At 37.6% G+C, this 13,783-nt stretch overlaps 1 long non-coding RNA gene across 1 annotated transcript; it reads right to left on the bottom strand.

Annotated features, from left to right (window-relative positions):
• Positions 1-7,519: 7,519 nt before the first annotated feature.
• LOC131179185 (uncharacterized) lies at positions 7,520-10,267 on the bottom strand. Its single transcript, XR_009148161.1, has 3 exons — positions 10,060-10,267; positions 8,558-8,621; positions 7,520-7,693 (listed from the first exon to the last, which is right to left on the bottom strand). It is a non-coding gene; the product is annotated as an uncharacterized LOC131179185 (long non-coding RNA).
• Positions 10,268-13,783: the final 3,516 nt, after the last annotated feature.

The raw sequence follows: 13,783 nt of genomic DNA on the forward strand, positions 1-13,783 counted from the left end.
AGTTCATGTTCAGTTAGTTTGTTATTCCATACAGATTAAGCTTCCGGTATTCTTTATCAGCTAGTTTGCCATTGCTTTGCCTTCCTCATCTTTGGTAAAAGGTTATCCTGTAATGGCTCTCTCTCTCTCTCTTTTTCCTTTTCTTTTCTCTCTCTCTCAATTATTAATTTATGGCTATTTATTTGGCGAATTTGGTGAAACTACCTGGAATGGTATTTCTCATAGGTTATTTCACTAGAGCCTCCAGAAATTCTTCTATTTTAGAGAGTGACTGGTTTTTATTAAATTGCTTAATCTAATAGATGTAGAAGACAATATTTCTAAAGGAAACTATGGCAACATTATGTTTTGCTGAACTGTTAAAAGCCTACTGTAGTTCCTTGCATCATATCACAAAACTTTTGAAGTATGTAAGAGCTAATGCTGGATTGATTGGATAATATCCTAATGTATGAATAAGAAGGAGGTCCTGGAAGTAATTCTTTTTGTGGCATTTTCGTTCATTTCCCTGTCCTTGTTTATTCCTATATGCGAAAGTTGCTGTTGGAACTTGGAAGTTGGATTGTTTGGATTAAATCTAACTCTAAGAAGAGTGGAGAACTTGAGAACTAATGCTAGATTGATTAGACAGTATTCTCATATATGAACTAATTTAGTGAAACTTATTCCAGATTCCTTGGATTTATTATAGAGCATTCGGAGACCATTGGAGTGCTTGAGAAGAATGCTGGGCTTAATAGACAATGTCGCAAGGTATTTTGCGGTCGCCCGGACAAAGCTCTTCATCGAAGTGGGAAATGTGAAGAGTCGACACTCTAATTTTGAGGGAAATTAAAGAAAACCATTTTGTGAAAATAAATTAAAAGGAAGCCACTTCAAAAGAAAAAAGAGATTCTAGGTTCGGGGTCCGTATACGGGGGGAAGGTGTTAGGCACCCCATCTCGTCCCTCAGTGAGGGTGAACAGATTTAATTTTATGCTCCTTATAAATTAAAAAGATAATTAGAGGGTTGGGATAGGGGTGGTGTTAATTCTTTATGCATAATAAATGAGTGTTCGATATTTAACTTATTTTGGGTTGCTCAAGAACACGAATTCATGAGACGGCCCTTTAGTGAATAGGTGTCAAATAGAGTTATCTTGTATATTGGAGTTGTATTATTTTAATTTTGATTTCGTTAAGAGAGCTCGGATAAGAAGTTTCTACCGATCTCTAGGTATGTTTTATTAAGAGTTTTAGGCGGGAGATTTCGGATAAGAACTCTCCTCCGATCTTCACATATTTTATTGAGGTTTTGGTTGAGAAACGAGTAAGAACTCTCCCCCAATCTCTTAAGAGTGTTTGGTTCAAAATTTTAATGAAGGATCTCGGATAAGAACTCTCCTCCGGTCTCCGTATTTTAGTTAAATGAGAATTGGGTAAGAACTCTCCCACGATCTCTTAAAGTGTTCGGTTCAAAATTTAAATGAAGGATCTCGGATAAGAACTCTCCTCCGATCTCCGTATTTTATTTAAATAAGAATCGGGTAAGAACTCTCCCCCGATCTCTTAAAGTGTTCAGTTCAAAATTTAAATGAAGGATCTCGGATAAGAACTCTCCTCCGATCTCCGTATTTTATTTAAATGAGAATCGGGTAAGAACTCTCCCCTGATCCCTTAAAGTGTTCGGTTCAAAATTTAAATGAAGGATCTCAGATAAGAACTCTCCTCCTATCTCCGTATTTTATTTGAATGAGAATCGGGTAAGAACTATCCCCCGATCCCTTAAAGTGTTCGGTTCAAAATTTAAATGAAGGATCTCGGATAAAAACTCTCCTCCGATCTTCGTATTTTATTTAAATGAGAATCGGGTAAGAACTCTCCCCCGATCTCTTAAAGTGTTCGCGATATAAGATCGAACTTTTCACCTATCTCCCAGGTGATTACCTTGTCAGAATTCTTTGGCCAGTTATATCCGATCTCTTTCGGTTACTAGTCTGGAATCCGATTATGCTATCTCCTAGACTCATTTAGTAGCCCGACCTCATAACTTTTTCCTCTGATCTTATTATTCAACCTTTGGTTATTTTTATTTGTTTGGAAAAAACATTCACGTTAAGATATTTCTACCAATATTTTATTAAGTTACCTACAAGTTGCCCACAACCAGAATACCTATTTTCAAAGGAAATGAAAACTGAGAAGGGATAAATAAAGTTTACGGACGAATAGAAGAAGTAAACATCAGAAAATAACTATTGGCCTGAATAATCTACATTGGGACTTTAATGCTACTGAACTTGATGGAAAAAAAAAAAAACTGAAACACGAGCATTCAGCGAAATAATAGTCTAGACACTTACCTGTGGGAGGTTGAGGATCTTGAGTGAACTCTAGTGTCCACAAATCTTGTAGAGGTGGAAGCTGATGGTCCAGGGACTAATGCTTACTTTGAAATAACGAGAACCAGGTCAGAATACAGTTGAGCATGAAGCGATGGTAACCGGGTCAGAATGAGATCAAGCTTGGAGATTAATATGTTGGTATTAGGGTGATGAAGACGAAACTAAAAAAATGATAAAGCAGAGTAATGAATAGACTGAAAATAAAGAATTCCAAGGTCCAAAGCTCCTTCAATGGAGATAATTAAGAAAACTTGTTTCTGAAGTTTTTCGAAAGCTCAGAATGGCAAAGTAGCAAGACTGAATTAGATTTCAGAGCCTTTCCACTATAATCACCACCACCTTTTTGCCGTCCGTTCTCTGATGTGCATGCGGTATTTATAGGGAACGGGTGCTTCTAATGAAGGGTCAGGATCTCTCCTGGGGAGACGGAAGGTCTGGATTTCAAAGGACATGATCTGATGCCTGAGAATTAAAGAGAATCAAAATGGACGGCTGAGATCCTATTCAGAATATCCATCCTTTCTCTTCCTAATCCAATGGCTCAGGATCTTGCCTTACAAGACGGATCCGAAGGCTGGGAATGAAAGGCGCTGGACCTATCGTTTGCTTTTGATCCAAGGGCTTCGGGTTCGTCCTTGCAAGTATGATCAATGATGGAAATTGTGATGTCTGAATCGCCATAAGCTTTTGGCGTCACATCGGCAATGTGGCGATTCTACAAATGAGGCATGCGGTGAAGATTTGATCAAGCCTGCAACGCTTTAACTACCTCGGCTCTGATTATGTAGAGAGTTATTGGAAGCCATCTCATCTTCTTCATGCTTTCCGATCTCTATTCCTTCTGATCTCTCTATTATAATCCTCTTCTTTTTCGATCTTTCTCATATTGGGTCCCTCATTGCTTCCCAATCTCTCCCATTCTAGAACTTTCCTCTTTATCTGACCTGCCTTAGTCAAAGTAATTAATTCTTCAGTTACCGATGCATCCGCTTCGGTTTCTGTATGCAATAAATGCTCAGGCCCTCTATATATGCACCAGTGAGAAAACTTCTCCACACTTTATTTCTCTTTCTTCCATTTCTCCACTTCTCCTGTTCTAACTTCTCCGGTAATAATTCCAACTATGGTGACTGCTTTTGATCTTTTTTCGACTGTTTTCTTTGCTTCTCTACTGAAAATTTACGATCTCGGTGATCGGAGAATCATGAGAACAATATCTGATGATAGTGAGGGAACCAGACTAATTTACCGACCAAGATCGAAAGTGACGATCGTGCCGATCTCAAATCAGTCCACCAATATAATTGGTAGGCCGATCTCGGGCAAGAGTACTGGTAATTTCGATCTTAATATCGGTGACCGCCTTTTGAAATTCATTTGGCTCCTCACCACATCGGGCGTCCCAACTGCAGCTCAGTTCTGGTCAATGACATCGACGATGTCTCCGCTTACCATCATAAGAGTCATAGTCACCCCATCTGAGCTGCACATCTATCCAACACTTGTGGCAAGCTTTCTGATCAAACACATCTTTTGATTCAGCCATAAGACTAGGCTTTGACATAGGTCCCTACTAGGTAGGATGTAGCGCCGATCTTTAGAGATCGCCCAAATGATGTAATCTGACCTTTAAAGGTTCTCTTAATGATGTAATCCGATCTCTTGAGATTGCCCAAATGATGTAATCTGACTTTTAGAAATGAAATGAAATTTTATTTGAAGGTTATTATTTAATTATTGCATTAGTTGTTTTTCTGATCTCTGATGTGCATATATAATCTGATCTCTAACTAAATCGTCATTAGTCGATCTGCGGCTTTGAAAATTCGCACAATCCGATAACCCTAGCTAGCCGATCTCATTTTATTCGATTTTATTATTGTGTTTCTGGAACCTTCCCGCAATGTGTCAGGAAAGCGGGTCGATTCCGCTAATCGAAGCGCCACTTGGGACTTCATGAACATTAAATGCTCAGACAGGTATAAATAGGGGAAGGGTCAATCGGTTGCTTCCTTATGTCACTTTCAGTACTTTGCTAGCAATTTCAAAATTCTCTCATTTCTTCAAGTATTTCCTGCACCAATCACATTCTGGTAAGGGTTTTGATCCTTTTCTTAGTTAAACTTCTTTGGTTTCTTTGAAAAAGAGCGGCGTCAAGGGTCAGAGAGCTGCGAGTCCGTCTTCTGTCCACGTTTTGTGGACCTCGGAAGAGGGCGACGTGATTAAATCGGGTGGTCAAACCAGCACAGTCCTCGTTTCGGTAACTAGTTCGGTTGCCAGACCGAGGCGAGGGGCATCTTTGAGGAGAGACAACTTGCCAATTGATGAGTTGCCTTCAATCTTGAGAGAAACCGATCTCCAATCTATAAGCTAGGAGTACAATCTGCGGATCGACTCCTTTGAACTGATCAAATGCCATGGCGATCATCGGGCCGACCACTTCTTTGATGAGGGCGATCTCATCATGGTGTATAAAGAGCAACTGAAGGCGGGGCTCCGTTTTCCCTTGGACGAATTTTACAAGGCCATCCTAAAATTCCACCATGTCTCGATAGCCCAAGTGCATCCGAACTCTTGGCGGACTCTAATAGCCTTCCGGGGCCTCTGCCGAGCTAAGGGATTGGAACCCACGGCCAAAGTCTTTGCCGAGGTGCATAGGCTCGCCCGAAGGAAGGATGATGAGTTTTGGTTCTTCCAAACTAAGCCCCATTATTCTCTCTTTACCGATCTCCCTTCTTAATTGAAGAATTGGAAGAATCGATTCTTCATTTTGAGGAGCAAGATTCGAAACAGCTTTGAGGGCATCCCACGGAGTTGGCAACACCTAGTCGCTCCGATCCCAAAAAAGATTATCTTAAATAAGGACGAAGACGCCATGGTGAAAGAGTTAAAGTCTCAGGCGTTCACTCAGAAATTCTCTTCCTTAGATATGGTGATGGCTGAACTGAAGTATTGGATAATGCGGCTGATCACTGACAAAGAATACGAGCTTCAGCTCTCTGACCTCGGCCCTGGTACTACCCATATCTCTGGTCTCTGAATCTTAGCAAACTCACTAACTTCTTTTTTGTGCAGGTATGGCGGGTGGTGATGCTTCCAAGGAGAGCCGTAAATGAAAGAGGGAGGTCTCCAAAAAAGTGAGGGCGATGAAGGGTGCCACCACTGCCGATGCTCAGACCCCTCGTTGTGAATCAATAGAGGTGTCGAGCTCTCCTCCTCGATCTCAGGAGCAACCGATTCCTAAGGTAGAGGTCATTGCCCCGGCTCCTCAACAAATCGAGCTTTCACCTCCCCCTCCTCTTTCGACCTCTTTCAATGTAGAAGGGGAGTCTTTCGGTCCCACGGTCAGGACACTTTCCCGGGGCACACAACTTGTGATCCAATCATTGGAAAGGAACCGCTCTACTAGGGGGAATCTCAGCCTAGCCAAAGTCATGGGAGTTTCCATTTGCTTCCAAGAAGATCGGAACAGGTTGGCAGAGGAGAGCTTTGATGATATCTTAGCTCAGACAATGAGCTTAGGCTTAGAGGCCATTGCAAACCAGCATATACTCAGAGAGAAAGCCCACGGCTTGAAGAAAGAGATCCTTAAGGCAGTCCAAGATGCCTCTGCTACACAAGCTCAACTCTCCTCTGCTAAAGACTATATCGCCAGAATAGAGGATCAGATGAAGCGTTATGAGGAGAGGATCATTGAGGTGGAACGAGAACTTGAAGACTCTCGAATTGGTTGGTCTGCCGATCTCGCTTGTTATGCTGAAGACCTTTGGGCAAAGGAGGAAGAGCTCCGAGCCAAGGATGAGGAGCTTCAAGCTAAGGAAGAGAAGAGCACTACGAAGGAGGCGCCGGGGCTTATATGAATGCCCATAATGACCTTATGGCCGAGCTGAAGAAATGGTATCCTGAAGAGGACTTCTCTTGGATGAATGAGCTCGCCCCAGAGGCCGAAAACGAGAGCGACAAGGAGCCCGAGAGAGAGAGAGGAAATGAGAGAGATGATGATGTACTTAGAGAACAGGCTGGGGGAGACCCTCCAGCCGAATGACTTGTAAATTTTTATTTTGAAATGAAATGAAGTTCTCTCTTTTGTTCAATTTCTTGATGAGATCAGAAAGCGTCCCAATTGTATGAGTACTTGATTGTTTGAACGTATTAGAACATCAAACTTAAAAGCAACTATTAATCTAAGTATAACATGTCGAAAAAATATTATAAGTATGAGATCGGACTAAGCTATGACCAAACACCGGATATAACTTTAGAACATTAGAATTGGAAAGACTTGACTTGAATTCTTAAGATCAAAATCATCATTAAATCGGACAGAAACCTTAACTTTATTTTAAGGAATATCTGGAACATACAAGTGAGGAACCTGATTCTAGCATTAGCTAAATGACTTTCCACAATATTTATAAAGAGAGATCGGGAGGCAAGACTGGAAGGTATGGAGACCTGAAATTGGCTCGAACCCCTTTGATAAGAGATCGAAAAACAATTTATTAAGTGTAAGATCAGTTTATTTCACGATCAAGCAATCGATGTGTTTGGAAAAGTCATTTGTTGATCGAAGGACGTCGGCTGGGAGTCAATTTAAAGTCCCTTGTGTCACACCTTACCCCTCTGTAAGGCATATCATGATTCCGTAGAATACCTAATGAACTACCGAACTTCACCTACCGATAACTCATTAAGTACCCTACAAGGGATTTTAAAACAATTTTCTTACTTTGAATAAGTGGTGAGCATTTTCTAATAAGTACTTAAAACATTTAGTTAAAATTAAAACTAGTTAATATTTTTGGCCCATTTTATTTTTACGCAAATTTTATAAAAATTTTGACAGAGTTCCCTCTGTATTTTGAGAAAACAGTTCTTCAAATATCTGTAAAAAGCACTTCTAAAAATTTTTCTGAACAACTGCTTCAATTTCATACTCAATCTCAATTAATTTCTCAATACATTTATCAACTTTCAAATTTTAAATCCACTATCCAATGATCATCAAAATACTAGCAATCCATTTCATTCAAATTAAATAAAATAGTTCCATTCATATTTCATTAGAAACAAAACACATCATTACAAAATTTACATTAAGAGAATTTCAAACTACAATATATATTACAACTTTATACAAATTTTATACAAATTGCTCAAGACCCATTTTTACATGTCCATATATTTATGTGCAATATATACATCAAAAGAGATATTTACAGTTAGGGTATAAATTATACCCGATAACTTCTAGCAGGTAGCTCCCCTGTCCTCAGCAGCTCAATCTGCTGCTCCTCTAGTCTCTATATCTGCGACAGCATACAAAGCTATCGCTGAGTGGTGAACTCAGTGGTGCACAAACTAATAATTTAAAACTTAATACAATTTATGCTTGACAATTCATAACAAATAGAATTTTAAAATTTCTAAATTCTTCAAAATCCATGATCTTCAGAAATCAACATTTTCATTCATGCAAATTATTCATTCGAATAACATTTTGATCAAATAGTAACTATTTATTTACATTTCTTTTAAATTCTGAGACAATGAAAAAATTTTTTGAATCATTGATAAATTATTTATTTCAATCACAATTTATCAAATTATGCATAATTTAAAGGGCGTTGCCAACAATACACACAGTCAAACCCATGACCCAAAATTCGAATAGATGCCGTGTTTTACACCACGACATTTCACATTCTCCCAATAACCGAGGCTAAAAGGGAGAAACAAAGACTAGCTAGTATATATGAGTACTCATTCACATCATTCCCCAACTGGCAAGCCAGAGAGGAAGAAACTCGCCCCATCAAGTGGAGGAGTTATCTCACTAGACAAGCTAATGAGAATTCACAACATATTTTGTCATGTCAACTGTGGTTTCAAATCATATTCAAAATAATTTCTATTTGCAAAGTATTTACAAATCAACATATTTAATCATCATAAATTCATGCTTAAGGTTGGCAACACATCAAACTTAAAATTTACAATCCTCAAAATAATGCAATAAATCCTTAAATGTATAAGAAAATTTATATTCAAATTATACAATTTCATTCAATAAGTTAAAATTCTCAACACAACAAAATCATAAATCATACAATAAATTTATTTCAAATCAATTTGGAATTGAAAAATAACAAAAGAGTTAGTTGTGCACAAACCTCAAGCGAGTCGCCTCTTGGCCTTGACTCGGTTCCTCGGGTTCTTTCCCGGTATTCTTTCCAACTGAAACACACAATTTTACAGTATTTCAGTACTAGAACTTAAAATAAATCCAAAATAAATTTAGCTTCACTTTTACCTAGCTCTAACGCGCTTAACTCGACGTTCTTGAAATTTTGTGTTTCGGGTTACTATTCACTATACTATTCAAGTCAAATAGTTGACTTTCTAAGGCTTAATAGGTATGGGAACTCCAACTTCACCCACATACCACATTTTGGTCACTAAACTTGTTGGTTTTGGTCATTTTTTCAAAACTTAGGTCTTTTAGGCAAAATTGCAAATTTTCAGTTTTGGTGTCCCTAATTGTACTGTTTCATTGGTCAATTTACTATTGGAATTTGGCAAAACTTTCTTCATAAAAAATGTTCCCTATTGTCTCAAGTTTATTTTCCTTTTTGAATCACTCCAATTGGAGTTTTGTAGCTCAAGTTATAAGCAAATTACTTTTACTATTCATGCTGCAGAATTTGGTTCTGCAGATTTGTTGATCCAAATTCATTCAGTAATTTGATGAAGTTAAGTTCATAATTTGGTCTAATTTTCTTCATATGAAATGTTCTACCATGTCTTAGGTTTCCATCGGTTCAAGAATCTCCTAAATCGGAGTTTTTTAGAGAGAGTTATAGCCATTGAAACTTTACTATTCAAATGGCAAATCTGCAGTCTGCAGATTCAGTGACCCAACTTGGCTTAGTAATTTGATTGGGTTAATGACATAATTTGGGCTGGTGTTCTTCATGAAAGTTTTAGGTCTATATCTCATCTAACCACTGGTAAAATTTCAGGTCATTTTGACCTGCCTAGCTCGAGTTATGATCAAATGAACAAACACTATTTATTTGGTCAGGTTATGCAGGGCAGCCTGCAATTTCTCAACTTCGGTCACTTTGTTCACTAGGTTTTAGTCACTTTTTAGGCAGGCTTCCTAAATGAAAATTGTGTCATTTAGTGCCTATTTTCATCCCCAATTGGTCCCATATCCATTGGACTTGTAAAATTTCATTTTTGGTCCCTCAAAGAAATTTTAGTCATCTTTGCAAGACATGACCTTATCCAATCCGAATTGGCTTTTAATTCCAACACTTCTAACACACCTCATTTGGTCACAAATGACCATTTTTCACTTCAAATTAGGTCAAATATATCATTTACTAATTTCTCCAAAATTTTTGCCTCAAAACCCTAGGTTTCAAACCCTAACCACACTAATTCATTGTAATTAACTAATTCAAAGCATATAAACACAATCTTTCAACTCATTCAAGCATTTTAACATGTTTAACTCAATCAAACTCATGCAAATCACTCTCCCCTCCCTGCTGGATGAATTTCAGTTTAGTCCCTTACACATATTTTTTTTTTATTTTAAGTTTATTTACAAGTAATTCAAGCTAAAAACACAACAATTAATCTCAAACTTTCAATTTGATGTGCTTACCTCAACTTTGATATCCAATCTTCAATTTTTCTCCTCTTTTCTTCTTTCTTTCTTGTTAAATTTCTTTCTCAAGGGAAGGGAATAAGGTTTTATGGAGTGATTATGGAAGAAGTTGGGATTTGGTAAGGGTTTTAAAGCTTGAAGACAAGCTTTAATGGAGGTTTAACTATGGAGATATGAGGGAGAGGGAAAGTGACATTTTGAAGAAGAAGACTTTGTGTTTTATTTTTTTTATCTTTTCTTTCTTTATGTCTTTTGTCTTATGGAAGACCCAAAAATCTATTTAATCAAATTATTAATTATGGGATTTATGGCATCATGCATAATGTCATTTCCCTACACCTTTTTCATTTTCTTTTTTTTTCTTTTTTTTTTCTATTAATTCTTTAATTTAATTTTCAATTTTGAAATTTTCTTTTCTCCGATTTTATTTGACAGTTAGGTCAGGAGTCAGCTCTCGGGGTCAATTGACCAAATTGCCCATCAGGATTCATCGGTTTACAATTAATTCCATATTTCTTCCGGCTCCCTGACCTAATTATTTGACTGGCTTAACAGTTATTTTTCATGATTTTCTCTTTTCCACTGTGTTTATAAGGGTCCTAAGGATCGCGGCGTCACATTTTACGGTTCGAAATTTGAGTTTAAATCGACTTCGCAGTCGTTTCCGAGAAGGTCACCCATCGCTGTGACTCTCGGCTCATTTAACTTCTTATGTTATGTTTTTCTTATTTATACTTAACTAATTGACAATTGCTAATTATTTGTGTTTATGGCTTATTTAGTTATCTTAGATGTGGTTCTAATCCCCTTAATTATCCGGACCGACACCGGTCACCGGAACAGTGAAATATACCAGGCTATGCAAATGGGGGTGTTACACCTTGACCTCGGTGATCGGCCAAAATATGGTATCAACAGCTGCCCCATTTTAAATAATTTCTATTGAAGGGAATAAAATTTTCCCATATAGGAATTATGTAAAGATTTGGACCCATATTTTGGGCGATTGGGGCATGAAAAATTAAAAACATTGAGAATCAAAACTTGACTTGGAAGTTAACTTATATCAAGGAACCAGAGGTTGATGACAGGGATTTAAATGCAAGAATTTAAAATCAACTTGGATCATGGAACCAGAGGTTGATGACAGGAATTTAAACGCGAGAAATTAAAATCAACTTGGATCAAAGAACCAGAGGTTGATGACAGGAATTTAAATGCGAGAAATTAAAATCAACTTGGATCAAGGAACCAGAGGTTGATGACAGGAACTTAAATGCGAGAAATTAAAATCAACTTGGATCAAGGAACCAGAGGTTGATGACAAGAATTTAAATGCGAGAAATTAAAATCAACTTGGATCAAGGAACCAGAGGTTGATGACAGGAATTTAAACGCAAGAAATTAAAATCAACTTGGATTTAAATGCAAGAATTTAAAATCAACTTGGATCAAGGAACCAGAGGTTGATGACATGAATTTAAATGCGAGAAATTAAAATCATCTTGGATCAAGGAACCAAAGGTTGATGACAGAAATTTAAATGCGAGAATTTAAAATCAACTTGGATCAAGGAACCAGAGGTTGATGACAGGAATTTAAATGCGAGAAATTAAAATCAACTTGGATCAAGGAACCAGAGGTTGATGACAGGAATTTAAATGCGAGAATTTAAAATCAACTTGGATCAAGGAACCAGAGGTTGATGACAGGAATTTAAACGCAAGAATTTAAAATCAACTTAGATCGAGGAACCAGAGGTTGATGACAGGAATTTAGATGCAAGAATTTAAAATCAACTTGGATCAAGGAACCAGAAGTTGATGAGAGGAATTTAAATGCGAGAAATTAAAATCAACTTGGATCAAAAAAGGTTGATGACAGGAATTTAAATGCAAGAAATTAAAATCAACTTGGATCAAGGAACCAGATGTTGATGACACAAATTTAAATGCGAGAAATTAAAATCAACTTGGATCAAGGAACCAGAGGTTGATGACAGGAATTTAAATGCAAGAATTTAAAATTAACTTGGATCAAGGAACCAGAGGTTGATGACAGGAATTTAGATGCAAGAATTTAAAATCAACTTGGATCAAGGAACCAGAGGTTGATGACAGGAATTTAAATGCGAGAAATTAAAATCAACTTGGATCAAGAAAAGTTGATGATAGGAATTTAAATGCGAGAAATTAAAATTAACTTGGATCAAGGAACCAGAGGTTGATGACAGGAATTTAAATGTGAGAAATTAAAATCAACTTGGATCAAGGAACCAGAGGTTGATGACACAAATTTAAATGCAAGAATTTAAAATCAACTTGGATCAAGGAACCAGAGATTAATAACATGAATTTAAATGTGAGAAATTAAAAATGCTAATAAAGCAGGCCTAACCTGGCATGAGAAGTTCTTCTGCATTAGAGTGTACTTAACAGGATCCCGAAAATAAATGATTAATGGAGGATGAGTCTCAAGACTTAACCTACAACTTCCCATTTCTTACTCATTTCCCAGGATGCCCTTTCGGTTCTCAACTTTCTTCTTATTTCGCGAAAAGTGCCCTTGTAGGTTTTCACTTTCTCCTTTGCATATTTGACTAGAAGCACCCTTCCGAGTTTTCACCCCTAGTTTTTTTTTTTTTTTGGCTATCGATCATTTTTTGCAAATCTCATAGCAAAGTACATGAGGTTATCAATATTCAAATCCTAATCTTATGATAAAATTTTAACAGATTAATAGCGCATAAAATAAAGATGTAGAAGAGAGATAACATTAAAGTGTGGATATCTAAGTGTAAGTATAAATTAGAGTGAAAGAAGATAAATTAAAGTGAAAGAATGATTTTATTATGGCTTGAGAGGAAAAGGTACAGTCTCAAAGAGGAAGGGTACAAGAATGGATCTCACAGGTTCCTTGTAGTTAACTTTGAAGCGCCTTAACTGCCATTATTTCAAGTATTCTGTTGATGAACATTCATGCCGTGGTGGCTTATTTCCTTTCCTGGTCCCGTATTCCCTTCCTTATTTCTCCATTTTCTGATTCTAAGGGCGCCCTTTCGGGCTTTCACCCCTAGATTTTATTTTATTATTTTTCTTTTCAGGGTGCTTTTCGAGTTTTCACCCTTTACTCATTTTACAGAAAGCGCCCTTGCAGGTTTTCGCCCTCTTTTGCACATCTTGCTAGGAGCGCCCTTTCGGGTTTTCACCCTTATCCCCCCCTCCCCATCCTTTTTTTTTTTAGACATAATACCTTTTGACAGCATCTGCATTCACGGGTCTTGGGAATTCTTCGCCGTCCATGTGGGTCAAGATCAAGGCACTGCCAGAAAATGCATTTTTAACTACATAAGGTCCCTCATAGGTTAGCGACCACTTGCCCCGGGCATCATTTTGATTTGGAAGAATTTTTTTCAGGACCAGATCTCCTGGTTGAAATTCGCGTGGGCGAATGCCTTAATCAAATGCCCTAGCCATTCGTCTTTGGTATAATTGCCCATGACACGCTGCTGCTAGCCTTTTCTCATCCAGTAAATTCAATTGGTCTAACCTCGATTGGATCCATTCTGACTCATCAATTCCTGATTCTTTCAACTACTTTAATGGGCAAAACAGCTTCCATTCCGTAAACCAGTGAGTATGGAGTTGCTCTAGTTGATGTTCTTATGAAGGTCCGGTATGCATGAAGAGCATAGGGAAGCATATCATGCCAGTCTCTATAG

The sequence above is a fragment of the Hevea brasiliensis genome, chromosome 4 (genome assembly GCF_030052815.1).
Source record: "Hevea brasiliensis isolate MT/VB/25A 57/8 chromosome 4, ASM3005281v1, whole genome shotgun sequence".
In the NCBI taxonomy this organism is placed as follows: Eukaryota; Viridiplantae; Streptophyta; class Magnoliopsida; order Malpighiales; family Euphorbiaceae; genus Hevea; species Hevea brasiliensis.